Source organism: Cetorhinus maximus, chromosome 3 (assembly GCF_964194155.1).
Source record: "Cetorhinus maximus chromosome 3, sCetMax3.hap1.1, whole genome shotgun sequence".
NCBI classification, from domain to species: domain Eukaryota; kingdom Metazoa; phylum Chordata; class Chondrichthyes; order Lamniformes; family Cetorhinidae; genus Cetorhinus; species Cetorhinus maximus.
The window spans coordinates 51,709,798-51,728,692 of record NC_135881.1 but is presented as its reverse complement, the minus strand read 5'-3'; positions in this window follow the sequence as shown (position 1 = coordinate 51,728,692).

Genomic DNA, 18,895 nt, shown 5'->3' with positions numbered 1-18,895 from the left:
TGTGCGTGCTCATCCTCGGACTCACTGCTGGACTCGTGTGCAGCCGCAGACACTGCATCGACATCTTCATCGTCCACTGCGTCCCCCCTTTCAAGTGCAAGATTGTGGAGAGCAGAGCACGCAAACACTATCAGCGACACACGATCTCGGGGGTACTGGAGTGCGCCACCTGAACGGTCCAGGCATCGGAAGCACATTTTGAGAAGACCGATGGTTCTCTCCACCACAGCCCTTGTGGAGACATGGCTCCTATTATACTGCTGATCGGCCTCTGTTCTTGGATGGCGGAGAGGCGTCATGAGCCACCTTCTGAGGGGATAGTCCTTGTCACCCAACAGCCATCCATCCAGCCGGGCTGGAGCACTGAAGAACCCTTGCACCTGGGAGTGTCTCAGGATGTAGGCATCATGAGAGCTGCCGCGTACCCTGCACAGACTTGTAGAATCTGCATCCTGTGGTCACACACTATCTGCACGTTCATGGAGTGGAAGCCCTTCCTGTTGATGAAGGCACCGGGCTCACCTGCTGGCACCTTGATGGCCACATGTGTGCAGTCTATTGCACCCTGGATGCGGGGGAAGCCAGCAATGCCGCTAAGCCTCTGGCTCTCTGTGTCTGGCTGGCCTGGTCCCAACAGTAGAGGATGAAGGTCAATGCACACCTGAACAGAGTGTCTGTAACCTGCTTGACACAAGTGTGGACAGCTCATTGAGAGACACCGCAAAGATCACCCACTGAGCGCTGGAAGGAGCCAGAGGCATAGAAGTTGAGGGCAGCTGTGACCTTTTGAGTCATTGGCATGGGGTGTCCACCCACACAGTTAGTGGAGATCTCAGGGCCTATCATCTGACAGATATAGTTGACTGTCTCCCTTGAGAGACGGAGCCTCCTTCGGCACTGCACCTCAGACATATTGAGGTAGCTGCTTCGCCGCCTGTATACCCTGGCAGCAGGATAGTGGCGTCTGCTGCGGCCCCTTCTGCCTTGGACTTCCTGTTGGCCCTGCACCCCTTGTGCCTGCGCCTCTCCTCCCAAAGGTGGCTCCCCTGAAGGCTGAATGTGGACTCCTGGCCTCCTCCCCCTTCTGGCCCTCCCTTCCTCCTCAGAGGTGGTGTCTCCAGTGGAGAGCACAACTCCCATTCCCAAGCTAAGGGAAGGCTTCCTGAAACCTGCAGGCCCAGAAAAGGATCTTCACTGCAGAGTGCTGACCTGAAGGTTGTGAGTTCTGTCCAAGCAGCTGGTATGAGTTTTGAAGTATTTCTGCTCACACAGGCAAGCATCAGTAACTTTCCAAAATAAATATCTAACTGAGCACATTTGTGACCCCACTGAGCTCTCTTATCCTGCCCGTGGATGAGATTTATACAAATGTCTCCTACCCGCCTGCCCGTTGCGCCCATGTGATGACCTGAAGATTGCACGGGCCCCGAAAAATCGCCATCAATTGGTGCCTCAAGGGCCTTAAGTGGCCCATTAATTAATGACGGGCGCGCATCAGAGATCATTGCGCACCCACCCACCGAAATATTGCGATGGTGGGCGGTGACATTGGGACGCTCAACCGATGTCACCGCGCGTCATTTTACACGTCGGCATGCGGGGCCCGCCCCCGCACGCCAGCGGGAAAATTCTGCCCCCAGAGTCCGGGGATAAGAAGGACCATCTCAGAACAGTCTCCACTGTCCTAATGACAGAGTGGCAGTCCAAGGAAGTTCCAAGGAAAATCCTGGCCCAAGTTTATCCAGTCATTTCTCACACCTCAGGTCTTTAACAATGGGGATTAGCCTCCAATGCTTCAATGTTTCTCTTGATAATTGGATGTAGTATTAAAGTTACAATCTGACTAGGCTACTATGCAATCTGTTCATTGCCTCCTCTGACTTATAGGCCGAGATTTTACAGCCTCGGTGTGCCTCCCCCCAGCGGATCTGGCAAGTCATTTAAATCTCCATTCAGTTCAGCGGGACCATAATATCCCACCAGACGAGAGGGGCCATAAAATCCTGGCCACAATCTACCACTTTAACAATATAGTTCAATATCTATTGACTATGTTGATTGCTGCTCTGCATTGCTTGGGCATGTTGAGTATCATATTTAGTAGGTCGCAGCATCATTTATGGAGTACATTTGCTGACCTTTTGCCTTTCTATGTGCAGCAATTCACATTTATCTATGTTAAACTTCATCTGCTGCTGTTTGCCCACTTCTAGATTTTATCCAACTCATTCTTAAACCTGAGCTCAGTAATGTTCCTAGTATGGTATCATCTACAAATGCAACTTCTTTGCATTGAGTTTCTGAATCCAAGCTGCAATATGAAATAAGTTAAAATACTGAACCCAGAAAAGAAACTAGGCATAAAATGGTTTCTGAAGTGTATATTTTAAATATTTAGCAGGGATGCCAGCATACTCAGTGTCTGGAAATGGAAAAGATCCAGAAATGTATCACCAGGGATGCCTCTATTGATTAAGTTATCCCGTGCACACATCTAGAAAGCAAGTTCAGCCCACAGCCAACTCCGTGACCATGCCTGGAAGCAGCATGGCATCACGCTGAACAATAAAATCAAACTCTACCAGCCCATTGTCCTTACCACCCTGCTGTGTGGCACCGAATCCTGGGTCTGCTGTAGGCGCCACATCAAAGCTCTAGAACTCTGAAATTAAATAGCAGCACAAAAGCACAAACAATGAGGCCCTCCATCATGCGAGGCTCAACAGTAGCGAGATCACTCTCCAGAAAATTCAACTTAGATGGCTAGGCCATGTCTCCCACAGGGATGATTGCAGAATCCCCAAGCAGATCTTCTATGGGAACTGTCTCAGGGCAAACAACATTAAGGTGGTCAGCACAAACGATACAGGAAAGCTTTCAAAAAAGAGCCTTACAAACTTATGCAAAGCAGACAACCTGCTTTGGGAAAACAATGCAGATGACCAGTCCACATGGAGGCAAGCACTGAAATTTGGTTCAGTATGTTTTGAGGATCATCTAAGGCAAGTTCGCAACATCTGGTGTGCCCAGAGGAAGGCCAGAGGTCGTGCAGCTGCAAAAGATCCCCCATCCACCAACAACAAATAACATGAGCTGCCTGTTCTGAGGCTGTCCACGCTGATCCCACATTGGACTTTACAGTCATAAGAGGACAGAAGACAATGCAATCATTTACAGCTTGGATATACTGGAACAACAGGGAGTTGTTCCAGGAAATATCACACTCAGCTGCAAACTCAGAAATTGGCTGACCCAGAATGTACAGAATCCCACTGAGATGCTAGCAGTTAAGGGTTAAAGCAAAAGAAAATTACTACGGATGTTGGAAATCTGAAATAAAAACAGAAAATGCTGGAAATACACAACAGGTCAGGTCAGCATCCATGGATTCCACAGACTTGACCTGCTGAGCATTTTGACTTTTTCTTTTTCTAATTAATGGTTAATTTTTATTTCCACATTTGCTTATTGCTTATCGTACATTTCTCCTTCAGCAAGGATTCAAAAACTGGATTCAAAAGGCGGCTTTGAGTGACTCTGGAATTTGAACCTTCTTAGTGGAACTTAAGAACTCAATTCAACCACTTGAATTATTAGTCAGTGCTCATTTTTTAATGTTCATCCTATTTATTCCTAAATCTAAACCTGGATCTGTCTATTGTATTTTGTCATCCATATCACTTTCCATGTGATTCCGTTGTAAGACTTCACAAAAATGAATCAATGACATAAATACTAGGAAATGCGTACTTTCTTTATGAGGTACTTTATCCTATGTATGAATGGATATAAATGATATGAGCAATGCTCATGTTACGACCAAATAACAGCAGCATTCCAAACTCTGAAAATAATTTGACAGTGAGACAAGAGCACAATACAATCTGAATGACATGGTGAAATTATCTTGAGGCTCTGATTAGGAACAGTGAAACTGGAGGAAATCCTTTCCAGTTTGCAGTGAAAGGACATGGACAGATGTTATCACACTAAGTAGATAATTAGAGAAGGCGATGATACAATATTATCCCTCACTTCAGAATTCAAAGTGTGCTACTTTAATGATAACCCCCCAGAATGAAATGTGTGTCTTCTACCAAAGTGATTGAAGTTCTCTGAAGAGCTTTGTAACTTGAGCACTATTCTTAACGTGATTTAAGTGAATTTGGTAAATGTATGTTGATACACAAGATCCTTGTCATTCATAAGAACTTTGAAAATTTCAACAGATATTTTTCAGCTGGATATTTTGTCATTTATAATGGACTTTTTTCAGTTGTTAGACTTATTTCAGGAAGCCCTTAATGCTGACCAATACCATAATGTTTGTTTAATTCTATGTCCAGAATTTATTTCATAAAGGAGAATTTCAATATTAGCAATCTTTCCAAAATTCAAACTAATATTGAATTAACACCGACATACTTTTGCTTTTGTTCTCTGCTTCTGTTGAACTTACTGAACATCTTTAGTTAAATATTTAATTGCGTTTCCATGACCTCATTTGAGAAACTGATTTGAGAGAGTTACTGATAATTCATTCATATCACACAGTTGTTTCTGAAAGTGCCTATCTACTTTCAGTTTCACAATCCTGTTGATAAAACTGCCCAGTTTTTTCTTACAGGAGGCAAAGGAGGTACTTTCACTGTAGAAGGGAGGAAAATGTCATGGCAGTCAAAAATATTGCCTCCCTACTCCTGCCTTTACTACAATTGAAGCAGGGATTAGGGTCACTTGTCTGCACGCCATACGTTAAATGTTATTTTACAAAACTGACTCAGTTAACAAATATACAGCAGCATTTCATGACATCTACAAGTGATTAATGCATATTCAGTTTTTAATTTTTTTTACTTTCTTTGTCTCTGCTCAGCCAGAAAAGGCAGAGCTCAGGTCAATAACAGAAAATTGCTTCAATTGCAAGAAGGGTAGAAGTGGGAGGGATTAAGATGAGCAGGAGCCAGAGGTCTGCAGTGGAAATGTTGTTTGTTTGTCAATGAAGGGCTAGTTCACTTTCACCGCTGCAACAATAGTGACCTCTGGAAAACTACCCAAGGGTGGATTTCACCTAACTCAGGAATTTTGACATTGCTTTGTTTACACTGGCAAATGAGAGCTGAACCATGTATTGATTCAACTCTTGCCTGTTACAATAAATGAGATACAATCAAGACAATGTCAGGAAACTGAATTAACATCATTGGAAGTATAGTCATTAAATCTAGGGTCCTCATCTTCACCTATCCATTCAGCCCCCACATATTATCAGATTCAATAACTGCTCCAAACTGGTTCATGTCATCAGGACTCATTAGGATCTTAGAATCATAAAAATTTACAGCAGGGAAGGAGGCCATTCAGCCTATCACATTCTTGCCAATCGACAAGGAACCATCCAGCTGAACCCCACTTTCCAGCTCTTGGCCTGTAGCCAGGCAGATTATGGCACATTGTGTGCGCATCCAAGTATTTCTTACGTATTTTCTTTTACTTTTCTTCTTAAAGAAAACATTTATTTGTGAAATTATTTGTAGAGAATATAAGGTTTAATATGCAGAGTAGAAGAGGTCATTGTGATGAGGTGCAGGTAATGACAACAATTGGTATTAATAATGTTCTTCATTTCTTTTATTCTTTCACGGGATGTGGGTGTTGCTGGGTGGGCCAGCATTTATCACCCAACCCCAATTGCCCTTGAGAAGTTGTGATGAGCCACCTTCGTGAACTGCTGCAGTCCGTGTGGTTTTGGAACACCCGCAGTGCTGTTAGGAAGGGAGTTCCAGGCTTTTGACCCAGCGACAATGAAGTAACGGCGATTAAGGATAGTCAGCATGGCTTTGTGCATGGTAGGTCGTGTTTAACCAACCTTGTAGAGTTTTTTGAGGAGGTTACCAAGAAAGTAGATGAAGGAAAGGCTGTGGATGTTGTCTACATGGACTTTAGTAAGGCCTTTGACAAGGTCCCACATGGGAGGTTAGTTCAGAAGGTTCAGACACTTGGTATCCATGGAGAGGTTATAAACTGGATTCGAAATTGGCTGTGTGGGAGAAGACATAGAGTGGTAGTGGATGATTGCTTCTCAGACTGGAGGCCTGTGACTAGTGGTGTGCCTTAGGGATCTGTGCTGGGACCATTGTTGTTTGTTGTCTATATCAATGATCTGGATGATAATGTGGTAAATTGGATCAGCAAGTTTGCTGATGACACTAAGATTGGAGGTGTTGTGGACAGCGAGGAAGGCTTTCAAAGCTTGCAGAGGGATCTGGACCAACTGGAAAAATGGGCCAGAAAATGGCAGATGGAATTTAATGCAGAAAAGTGTGAGGTGTTGCATTTTGGAAAGGCAAACCAAGGTAGGACATACACAGTAAATGGTAGGGCACTGAGGAGTGCGGAGGAATAAAGGGATCTGGGAGTTCAGATACATAATTCCCTGAAAGTGGCGTCACAGGTAGACAGGGTTGTAAAGAAAGCTTTTGGCATACTGCATACTGGCCTTCATAAATCAAAGTATTGAGTATAGGAGTTGGGATGTTATGGTGAGGTTGTATAAGACATTGGTGAGGCCAGCTTTGGAGTATTGTGTGCAGTTCTGGTCGCCTAACTACAGGAAGGATATCAGTAAGATTGAAAGAGTGCGGAGAAGATTTACTAGGATGTTGCCGGGTCTTCAGGAGTTGAGTTACAGGAAAAGATTAAACAGGTTAGGACTTTATTCCTTGGAGCGTAGAAGAATGAGGGGAGATTTGATAGAAGTTTACAAAATTATGAGGGGTATAGACAGAGTAAATGCGAGTAGGCTCTTTCCACTTAGATTAGGAGAGATAAACACGAGAGGACATGACTTTAGGGTGAAAGAGGAAAGGTTTAGGGGGAACATTAGGGGGAACTTCTTCACTCAGAGAGTGGTGGGAGTGTGGAACGAGCTGCCATCTGACGTGGTAAATGCGGGCTCACTCTTAAGTTTTAAGAATAAATTGGATAGATACATGGATGGGAGAGGTCTGGAGGGTTATGGACTGGGTGCAGGTCAATGGGACTAACGGAATAATATTTCGGCACAGACTAGAAGGGCTGAATGGCCTGTTTTTGTGCTGTAGTGTTCTATGGTTCTAGTTCCAAAACAGAATGGTGTGTGGCTTGGAGAGGAACTTGCAGGTGGCGGTGTTCCTATGTGTCTGCCACCCTTGTCCTTCTAGGTGGTAGAGGTTGCAGGTTTGGAAGGTGCTGTCGAAGGAGCCTTGGAGAGTTGCTGCAGTGCATCTTGTACATGATACACACTGCTGTCTCTGTGTTTTTGAGGTGGAGGTAGTCAATGTTAAAGTTGGTGGATAGGGCACCAATCAAGTAGATTGTTCCTATTACAGTCACCAGATTGAAAGTTTTAATTTCTCAGTTTAGAGTTTAGTGGGATGAGAGCAAAAATACTCACCAACAAATCACTTACCTACTTCTCTCTGACATTGCACTAAGATTATTGCTCGAATGCACATCTGCTAGCACTTTAATGCTCCCACTGGTCTTGCCCTGTTCTGGCTCTTGTTGCCGTCTCTGCTCTTTTATGCTCCCCAGTAGTCTTGCTCTGTGCTGGGCCTCGCTGATGCCTCTGTTCTTTTATACTCCCCACTGACCTTGCCTGGTCCGGATGGCTTGCATCCCAGATTGTTAAGGGAAGTGGGGCGGAGATAGTGGAAGGGTTTGCCATAATCTTCCAATCTTCCCAAGATCCAAGAGTGATGCTAGAGAATTGGAAAGTGGCAAATGTAACACCCTTGTTGAAGAAAGGACGTAAGGATGTTCCTAGTAATTACAGGTGGGTAAATTTAAAATCAGTGGTGGGTAAGGGTTTAGAAACAATGGTCAGGAAAAAAAATGAACATGCACTTGGAGAGTTTTGAATTAATTAAGGAGATACAGCATGAATTTGTAAAAGGCAGATTGTGCTCAACTAATTTAATTGATTTTTTGATGATGTAGCAGAGGTTTTTGATGGAAATGTGGTGGATGATACCCATATGGCTTTTGTGAAAGCATGAAACAAAGTAACACATAAAAGATTGGTTAACAAAATTGAGGCTTATGGGTTAGGAGGGTCAGTGTCAACTTGGATTAAAAAAATTAGCTTAAGAACAGAAAACAGTGGGTCATGGTAAAGGGTTGTTTTTCAGTCTTACGGATGGTAGCCAGTGGTGTTCCTCAAGGGTCAGTGCTTGGATATTGGAATAGGGAATAAAATTTCAAAATTTGCCTATGATACCAAATTTGATGTGTGGCAAACAATGAGGATGATACCAATTGACTGCAACACAACACAGGCTAACAGAATGGGCAGACAAATGGCAGATAGAACTAAATACAGAGAAGTGTGAGGTGGTTTGACAGAAGGCATGAGGAGAAGCAATATATACTTCATGACACCATTCTAAAGAGTGTGCAGGGGCAGAGTGACATGGGGATTATGTGCATAGATCTTTAAGGTGGCAGGGCATATTGAGAGCGCAGTTAGCAAGGCTTATTGTTGGGAGGGTGTTGGTTACAGATCGGTATGTCTTAAAGAAATCTTCATAGTCTTCTGTAGGTTAACTGTAAGTCTTTATTAGCTACTAGAACTATTTACTATGTACAGTAAAGGGTACAAGCTAGGAGCTGTTTCTATGCTTAGGTCTGTACACATCTGTGCTCAACACCACACTGACCCAGGTCTGGGTCATGTGCCTTCTTACATCACTGTGCAGGCAATATTGTACTCAGTCCCACATTAACCCTATATGTGCCAGATCCTTATACTACACCTTCCCCTAAGTCTTTATCCAATGCATTTGATGTTACACTAGTTTACTTCATGTCTTACACTGTTATCACTATTACTACCTTAGCACTATTACTACATTATCACTATTACTATATTATCACTACCCCATCTCCTCACTTCAAGTCCTTGAATTTACAGCTACGGGAGGTCTGGAGGTCTTATAACCCTTCCATATCTCATATGCAGTCCTGTTGGAGGAGTGGTAGACTCTGCCGTTGCTGGTTCTTCCTGTTGATCTGGAGTTTGAGCTGACATCTGGGTATGCTTTCATTCTTTTCTTCCATTAATTCATGTTGAACTGCACTTGGGTGGTCTGGTTGTTGTGTTGATCGGTGGTTGCTGCTACTCTAACTCATTTCTTGCAAGGTTGATAAACATTGTGTTAGTCTCCTTCTTTCACTTTTTCCATTGTTGTGAGTCATCTTGATGCCCTCTGTGGCTGAGGAAGAGTGTTCCTGTGACGAGAATAAGGTTTTGTGGTACGCTCACCTCTGCTTTTCGTTATCGGCCATGGGCAGCTGCTACCAGGTTCCAGCATCTCTTGTGACTCTAGCATACCGGCTGGGAGCTGCAGTGTATGCACAGTGGTTGCAGTGTTAACCTGCTGTACTGTCATTGGGGCTGGAGGTAGAGGCTTTTCGGACAGCTGGTTCCCCCCTTCAAGTCAGGTAGAGGCTTCTCGGACAGCTGATCACTCTCATTCACCTGTTCCACTGGAGGTGTCGTGGTTATGTCCTGGGTGGTTGGTTGGTCTGACCATTGAGGGTTTTCTGAGACCTGTAACAAGAATGGACAATCCTGCTCTGCAAAGAGAGAAGATAGTTCAGAGCTGAGGTCCCAGTCCGGATATTCATTTTTGTTTGAATACTCGGGAACGAGCTGTTTTGGGTGGCTAACAGAGGTTGTCCTGACATCCTCAGCTGTCTTGAGGAGATCCAAGGCTACGCAGACATCCTGGCTCAGGAGAACAAAAGGCTGGTTACAGATGACATACATGAGCTCAAAGATCTGTTTTCCGCCAGACCTCAGTGGTTCCAGGATCATACCAATGACTGGAAGTCAGATTTCTCCGGGCCCGTAACATGGTGTGTCAGTTGTTCGAAGCCAGAGGTCTTTCAGTTACGGTTCTTTGTCTAACAGGACTGTCACACTGGCTCCTGTATCTACTTTAGAATGTGTCAGATGGCCTTTGAAAGAAATGTCCGCATTCCAAAATGAGAAAGCAAGATCTTTCAGCTCACCCAAGAAGCATGGACGTGTGTTTTCTGGGTTTGCAGTCTCAACCTCATGGATCATCCGAGGGCCTTCTGTGTGTTTCAGAGTTCTTGCCTTGCACAATTTGTCATAGTGTCCAATCCTGTTGCATTGGAAGCATTTGCAGGACATTGATCCCACCTGTGAGAGCATTTCGTTCCACAGCGTTGGCATGGTGGCTCTGCTGGCCGGTTGGGGAATTGCTTTTCCTGACTTAGACTGTCCCTGTGTCTTTGTGGCCTGATAAGCTGGACTGAGAGCTGGCCTCTGCACCATGTTTTATTCTCTCCCCTTAAGATTGTCCTGCACTGCAAACGGATTTCTGACTGTCTACCTGGATTGCCTCTTCCAGGGTTAGATCTTTGCTTGTAGAGGGTCAGAGAGCTCATCGTCTGATACTCCAACCACTATTCTGTCTCTGATGAGCTCAGACTTTAAGTCTCTGTATTCACAACCTTCTGCCACCCTGTTCAGATCATTGATGAATGAATCGACTGGTTCTCCAGGCAGTTGGAGTATTTTAGTGCTTCTTAGATTGAAATAAATGTTGAATGATTTTAGTACCTCTTGAATTTTGCGGATGATTCATTAATTACCTGTCTTACAATGACATCATCTGCAATCAGGCCTATCGAGTTTGGCAGCATGTTCACCTGATCTTCTTCTGGGAGGCGATGGCATAGTATTGTCACTGGACTAATAATCCAGAGACCCAGGGCGATGCTCTGGGGACCCAGGTTCGAATCCCACCATGGCAGATGGTGGAATTTGAATTCAATAAAAATCTGGAATTAAAAATCCAATGATGACCATGAAACCATTGTCAATTCTTGTAAAAACCCATCTGGTTTACTAATGTCCTTTAGGGAAGGAAATCTGTCGTCTATACCTGGTCTGGCCTACATGTGACTCCAGACCCACAGCAATGTGGTTGACTCTTCAATGCCCTCTGAAATATTCTAGCAAGTCACTCAGTTGTAACAAACTGCTACAAAGACGGACGGACCACCTGGCACCGACCTAGGCACCGGAAATGATAACAGCAATTGCAGCCCTGTCGACCCTGCAAAGTCCTCCTTACTAACATCTGGGGGCTAGTGTCAAAATTGGGAGGGCTGTCTCACAGACTAGGCAATCAACAGCCTGACATAGTCATCCTCATGGAATCACACCTTACAGATAATGTACCATACTCCACCATCACTATCCCCGGGTATTCCTGTCCCACCGGCAGGACAGAACAAGCAGAGGTGGTGGCACATGGTATACAGTCGGGATGGAGTTGCCCTAGGTGTCCTCAACATCGACTCTGGACCCCGTGAAGAGTCATGGCATCAGGTCAAACATGGGCAAAGAAACCTCCTGCTGATTACCACGTACCGCCCTCCCTCAGCTGATGAATCAGTGCTCCTCCATGTTGAAGACCACTTGGAGGAAGCACTGAGGGTGGCAAGGGCGTAGAATGTTCTCTGGGTGGGGGACTTCAATGTCCATCATCAAGAGTGGCTTGGTAGCACCGCTACTGACCGAGCTGGCCAAGTCCTAAATTACATAGCTGCTAGACTGGGTCTGCGGCAGGTGGTGAGGGAACCAACAAGAGGGAAAAACATACTTGACCTCATCCTCACCGACCGGCCTGCCGCAGATGCATCTGTCCATGACAGTACCAGTAGGAGTGACCACCGCACAGTCATTGTGGAGACGAAGTCCTGCCTTCACATTGAGGGTACCCTCCATCGTGTTGTGTGGCACTACCACCACGCTAAATGGGATAGATTTCGAACAGATCTAGCAACTCAAAACTGGGCATCCATGAGGAGCTGTGGGCCATTAGCAGCAGCAGAATTGTACTCGAACAATCTGTAACCTCATGGCCCTGCATATTCCCCACTCTACCATTACCATCAAGCCAAGGGATCAACCCTGGTTCAATGAAAAATGCAGGAGGGCATGACAGGAGCATACCAGGCATACCTAAAAATGAGGCGTCAACCTGGTGAAGCGAAAACACAGGACTACTTGTGTGCCAAACAGCGTAAGTAGCAAGTGATAGACTGGGCTAAGCAACCCCAGAACCAACGGCTCAGATCCTGCCACATCCAGTCATGAATGGTGTTGGGCAATTAACCAGCTCGCTGGAGGAGATGGCTCCACAAATATCCCCATCCTCAATGATGGAGGAGCCCAGCACTGCAGTGCAAAAGACAAGGCTGAAGCATTCGCAACAATCTTTAGCCAGAAGGGCCGAGTGGATGATCCATCTTGGCCTCCTCCAGAGGTCCCCAGCATCAGATGCCAGTCTTCAGCTAATTCAATTCACTCCATGTGATATCAAGAAATGGCTGAAGGTACTGGATACTGCAAGGGCTATGGGCCCTGACAACATTCTGGCAATAGTACTGAAGACTTGTGCTCTAGAACTTGCCGCGTCCCTAGCCAAGCTGTTCCAGTACAGCTACAACACTGCCATCTACCCGGCTTTGTGGGAAATTGCCCAGGTATGTCCTGCACACAAAAAGCAGGACAAATCCAACCCAGCCAATTACCGCCCCATCAGTCCACTCTCCATCATCCGTAAAGTAATGGAAGGGGTCATCAACAGTGCTATCAAGTGGCACTTGCTTAGCAATAACCTGCTCACCGATGCCCAGTTTGGGTTCCACCAGGGCCACTCAGCTCCTGACCATTATAGTCTTGGTTCAAACATGGACAAAAGAACTGAACTCCTGAGATGAGGTGAGAGTGACTGCCCTTGACATCAAGGCAGCATTTGACCGAATGTGGAATCAAGGAGCCCTAGCAAAACTGGAGTCAATGGGAATCAGGGGGAAAACTCTCCGCTGGTTGGAGTCATGCCTAACCCAAAGGAAGATGGTTGTGGTTGTTGGAGGTCAGTCATTTCAGCTCCAGAACATCACTGCAGGAATTCCTCAGGGTAGTGTCCTCAGCCCAACCATCTTCAGCTGCTTCATCAATGACCTTCCTTCCATCATAAGGTCAGAAGTGGGGATGTTCGCTGATGATTGCACAATGTTCAGCACCATTCATGACTCCTCAGATACTGAAGTAGTCCATTTCCAAATGCAGCAAGACCTGGACAATATCCAGGCTTGGGCTGACAAGTGGCAAGTAACATTTGCGCCACACAAGTGTCAGGCAATGACCATTTCCAACAAGAGAGAATCCAACCATCACCCCTTGATGTTCAATGGCATTACCATCGCTAAATTCCCCCACTATCAACATCCTGGGAGTTACCATTGACCAGAAACTGAACTGGACTAACCATATAAATACTGTGGCTACAAGAGCAGGTTAGAGGCTAGGAATTGTGTGACGCGTAACTCACCTCCTGACTCCCCAAAGCCTGTCCACCATCCACAAGGCACAAGTCAGGAGTGTGATGGAATACTCCGCACTTGCCTGGATGAGTGCAGCTCCCACATCATTGAAAAAGCTCAACACCATCCAGGACAAAGCAGTCTGTTTGATTGGCACCACATCCACAAACATTCACTCCCTCCACCACCATCACACATTGGCAGCAGTTTGTACCACCTACAAGATGCACTGCACGAATTCACCAAGGCTCCTTAGACAAGCACCTTCCAAACCCATGGCCACTACCACCTAGAAGGACAAGGGCTGCAGATAGATGGGAACACCACCACTTGGAAGTTCCCCTCCAAGTCACTCACCATCCTGACTTGGAAATATATCGCTGTTCATTCACTGTCACTGGGTCAAAATCCTGGAGCTCCCTCCCTAACAACACTGTGGGTGTACCTACACCACATGGACTGCAGCGGTTCAAGAAGGCAGCTCACCACCACCTTCTCAAGGGCAATTAAGCATGGGCAATAAATGCTGGCCCAGACAACGAAGCCCACATCCTGTGAATGAATAAAAAAATAACCTGAAGCAACGCGGTATCTTAACAATCTTTTCCTCCAAAGACCCTGATATTGTGATTGGTCCAGGCCTTGGATCAGTCCGAATTGGCCTGGAAGTGTGGAACACTTTAACAATCCTTGTTAAAAATTTCTAAAAGTGTATGTGCAGCATTAAGAGCTTTCTGAATTTCAAGATGGTGTTGCCGTTCACTTGGAGACAAAGGGACATCCCAGGCTTGCCGGTTATGGCAGGCTCAGCACAATAGTGATTCTTCTTGGAAAAGTCTTTTAACAATGGCTGCCTGCAGACTTCTTTTGTTCAGTGGTTTACTTTTTAAACTGTCAGGTCAGTGGAATTGGAGCTTCTGCTCGTTTCTTTTTCCTGAGCTGGACTGTCGTGATGTTTTCGAAATATTTAGTTCATTTGTTTCTTTCACAAGGTTTTTGGACGCCACATTTTCAGGCTTCAACTCGGGGACTGGATTTTAGCAACGGATTTCTTTCAAACAGCACTTCTGACATGGGATTACTTTAAAGATATCTCAGGACTTGCCGCAGCCGGGAAATTTAAAAGAATTAGCTCACCCCTGCACTCTGGGCTTCCAAGTCTTCTGCTGCAGTGAGGAATTTTAAATTTCAGTCCCCAGCTTCCAAGCCTTTCTTTGGAGTTTTTTCCTGGCAAATTTTCCTCTGCGCTTCTGCTTCTGAAGCTTTTTTCAGGTCATAATGTTTTTTGGATTTTTCCTCAGTCCTCTAGCATTTTGGTTTGTCTCTGCATTTTAGCAAGGTACTGGGTTTTAATCCCCTTGCTGACACCATATTGGGAGGGTGCTGGTTACAGGTCAGTATGTCTTAAAGAAGTCTCCGTAGTCTTCTGTAGATTAACTGTAAGTTTTTAATTAACTACTAGAACTATTTACACATGTACATCAAAGAGTACAAGCTAGGAGCTGTCTCCATGCTTAGACCTGTACACACCCGTGCTCAACACCACACTGACCCCCTGTATGGGTCATGTGCCTTCTTACATCACAGTGTGGGTGGTACTGTACTCAGTCCCACATTAACCCGATAGGTGCCAGACACTTATGCTTCTCAGATGGGATTTCGGGCTTCATAAACAGAGGTGTAAATAGAAGGGCATAAAAGCAAGGAAGTTATGCTGAACCTTTATTAAGCTCTGGTTGGGCCACAACTAGAAGGTTGTGTCCAATTCTAGTCAGAACACTTTATGAAGGATGTGAGGGTTCTTGAAACGGTGCAGAGGAGATTTACCAGGATGGTTCCAGGGATAAGGGTTTTTAGCTACAAGGTTAGATTGCAGAAGCTGGGGTTGTTCTCCGATAGCACAGCATTAGTTTTCACATGTACATTGATGCCAACTTCACTACCACCTCTCTCAACTTCTCCACTGTTGTTAATTATCAGACTGCTTATCCAACATCCAGTTCTGGATGAGCAGAAATTTCCTCCAGTTAAATTTTGTGAAGACTGAAGCCATTGTTTTCAGCCCCCACTCCAAACTCCACTTCCTAGTTACAGACTCCTGGCAATAGTCTGAGATTAAACCAGTTTGCAATCTTAGTGTCACATTTGACGCTGAGATTAACTTCTGACCAAATATCATCACTAAGACCATGGCCTGAATTTTGTGCTCGTCAGGCATGCTTGATTGCCAGACCTGGAAGCAGCTGTGATATGTGCTTCCGCCCGCGATCAGACCCTGAACGCAATTTCACGCTGGCTGGCCAATTAACTGGCAGCCAGTGTGAAACATGCGCTCAGAGAGGCACAGCACTGCTGGGGGAGGGGGGTTTGGCAGGAAGAGGGCTGGCGCTGTAAGAAGTGAGGGTGTGGGCGGGCATTCCAACGAGCTCTCGAAGGCTGACCAATGCTGTGGAGCTGCCTCGGGGAGCTGCAGTATTGTTCCCATGAAACGTGCACACGAGAAATGCTGCGAGCTCTCTCTGTAATGCAAATTTAAGCAACTGACAGCAGAACTCATAACATGTAACCCTCAGACGTCTTCTTTTATTTTATTTCATCCAGGACATTTCATCCTGCCCTGGATCGAGCTTGGTGCAAAAACATGAAAGTCACTTGGCCGATTGGCGCCAACTGTAAAAGCGCATGGGCCACGTAAAATCTCTAATTACCTCCTTAATGGGCTTAATTGCCTACTTAATTGTCAGCAGGCATGCTCCTGACTCTCGCTTGTGCCCGCTAACCGTAACGCTGTGTGCGAGCAGGATGACTTCAGGACACGCACCCAGCATCTTCTCACGCTATTTGATGTGATTATGGGTCGGGGGTGTGCCCACTTATTCAACATAAAATTCTGGCCCACCTATTTCCACTTCTGTAACATTACCTGACCATCCCTGTCTCAGTTTATCCGAAGCCCTCATTCATGCTTTCATTACCTCTAGGCTTGAATTTTTAAAAATTCATTTACGGGTGTGAGCATCACTGGCTAGGCCGGCATTTATTGCCCATCCCTAATTGCCCTGGAGAAGGTGGTGGTGGGCTGCCTTCTTCTACCTCTGCAGTCCGTGGTGTAGGTACACCCACAGTGCTGTTAGACTCACTTGATTGCTTTACAGTTTGCAGGGACTCAATGGGCTGAATGGCTTCCTGCTCTATGGTTATGTATCTACAACTCTCTCTATTTCACTTTTTGTAAAAATCTAAAAAGTGAATAAGAAAACCTGCTTATTACTTCCTGGAGTGCTGTATATGAGAATTCTTCAATGTAATTGGCTGTTTAGTCTGCATTCTGGTTCAGGAAACGTGTCAAGATCATGTAGAGAGTACAGAAGAGATTCACTATGCCAGGGATGTGTGGGTATAGATATGAGGAGAAACTGGAATTGTTTTGCCTGACTTAGAACAATTTAAATGGATATTGATATGGAAATATGGAAAGACTGCTTCCACTGGTTAGTGTGTTGGTAACTAGAGGACATAACTTAGGATAATCAAAAGTGAAAGGAACAGCTCAGGAGAACTTTTTTTACCCAGAGAATATTGAATACATGGAATAGCATAACAGAATTGGTGGTAGAAACTGAACCAAAATCAATTTTTAAAGGGAAATGGATAAATATTTGATAAACAAAACAATTTAAAACGTATGGGAAAAGACCCCCCCCTGTCCTTGCAATCATGCCATCTGCAGCTCCCTTTCCTCTCTAAGGTCCTTGAATGTGTTGTTTCCTCCTAGATCTGTGCCCATCTATCCCCAACTCCCTGTTTTAATCTCTGTACTCAGGTTTGTACCTCTTCTACAGCATTGAAATGACTAACTAAAGTCAACAACCTTCTCTGTAAAATTCCTCTAGCTCTAGGTAAACAGGTCACAAACAGCAAAAAGTAGCTAAGTTATTTCTGTCATCACAATGTTTCACTAAAATCTAACCACGATGTTTAGAATCACACCACAGGAATAACAGATAAGATAAAGTCCTGAGCAGTCAATGTTAACTTGAGAGCAGCTTCTGATGTTGTCTACAGACATGGCTCTAAAACAATCTTCTATTAATTGATAATTTGAAGATTCAAATATTGAGTGTTTCAGAAGAGGGGGAAGGGAGATAAAATAGTTGGGCAATTATTGTGATCCCTTGACTTTCAGTACAAGCGCTGGGAGAAGATCTCTCTTGTTCAGTTTTGTTCCAGATGATGCACAGATTAAATCTTACCTCCCAGTATCTGTGCCGATGCAATGGGACATTTTCCGCACTGTGGTGTGTCATGCTAGCATTACAATGCTTCTAGTACGTGTTAGCAGTAGAAGCATTTTTAAAATAACATAGGCTGAAATATGTAACTGTCAAATGTATCAAGGGTCAAGTTAACATCATAAATCATAACTGCAATTTATAAACTGTTTACACTAATATTTCATCCACAAATGCGTTATATGCCCTTAAGATACATTATGAACTGTGTTATACTACATATATATAAGTTGAGGGGTGAGTTGCTTCCCTTTTTGGTAATTTTCTTTTGCCAGTGACATTTATCAGGGCACATAGCTCCTTGTAAATGTGATTTGAACTGCGGCAGTATCTGAATAATAGTCACTGAGGGGCGGGACACTATCTATATTAATCTTTAAAAAGTACTTTACAAATTAACTAGAATAAAATAAATCCTTCTAGTATTCTAACATTAAAGCTATTGCAGTACAAAATTAGCACTGGGAAAACAACTATTATTGATCATAGCTGAAGCAAATCAGATAATACATGTTACATGGTGGACAGAAATGGGTATTTTTCTGGAAATGTGCATCTTAAATTACAAATTTCTAATAAAGGATAAAATTATAGAACCATCAACATTATATCTATGGTTAATAAGCATCACTATTCACCAAAATGACAATCTTTATATTGCATCTAATATATTGCAAAGGCCTGACGCTTAAATAGAACTTTTTGGTACTTGCTGATTTCTAGAAGGGACAGCTTGTTGAGACAGGTTTACTGTGTCCACACACGCTTCCTGCAGGCAACACACATCCTTGCTACTTTTCCATTACATCTGTTTCTGTTGGTAGTGACCTTTCAGAAAACAAGCTTTCAGGTTTAAATTAAGAGGAACATAAATATCCTGCTTGCTGGTATGTCCTCTAGCTGTGAAAAATGACCATAACTGTCGTACCAGCTTTGGAATCACTCTTACATTATTGCAAGAATCCCTTTCTGCAAGTCAGGGCTGTTTGTTATGTGAAAGAAAATATGTGCTTATATATTCTAAATCAACCATCAAGGCTAGGCATCTTCATCAGCTTCCTTCACTCCTGAGAGTAGAATTGCAGCCTAAGACATTTTGGATTACTGCTCTCTGCTGAAGAGTAACTCCAGAATGTGATAGTGTCTGAGGAAGTTGTGTTACTGGGCACTGGGGTGCATTAACCAGAGTAGAA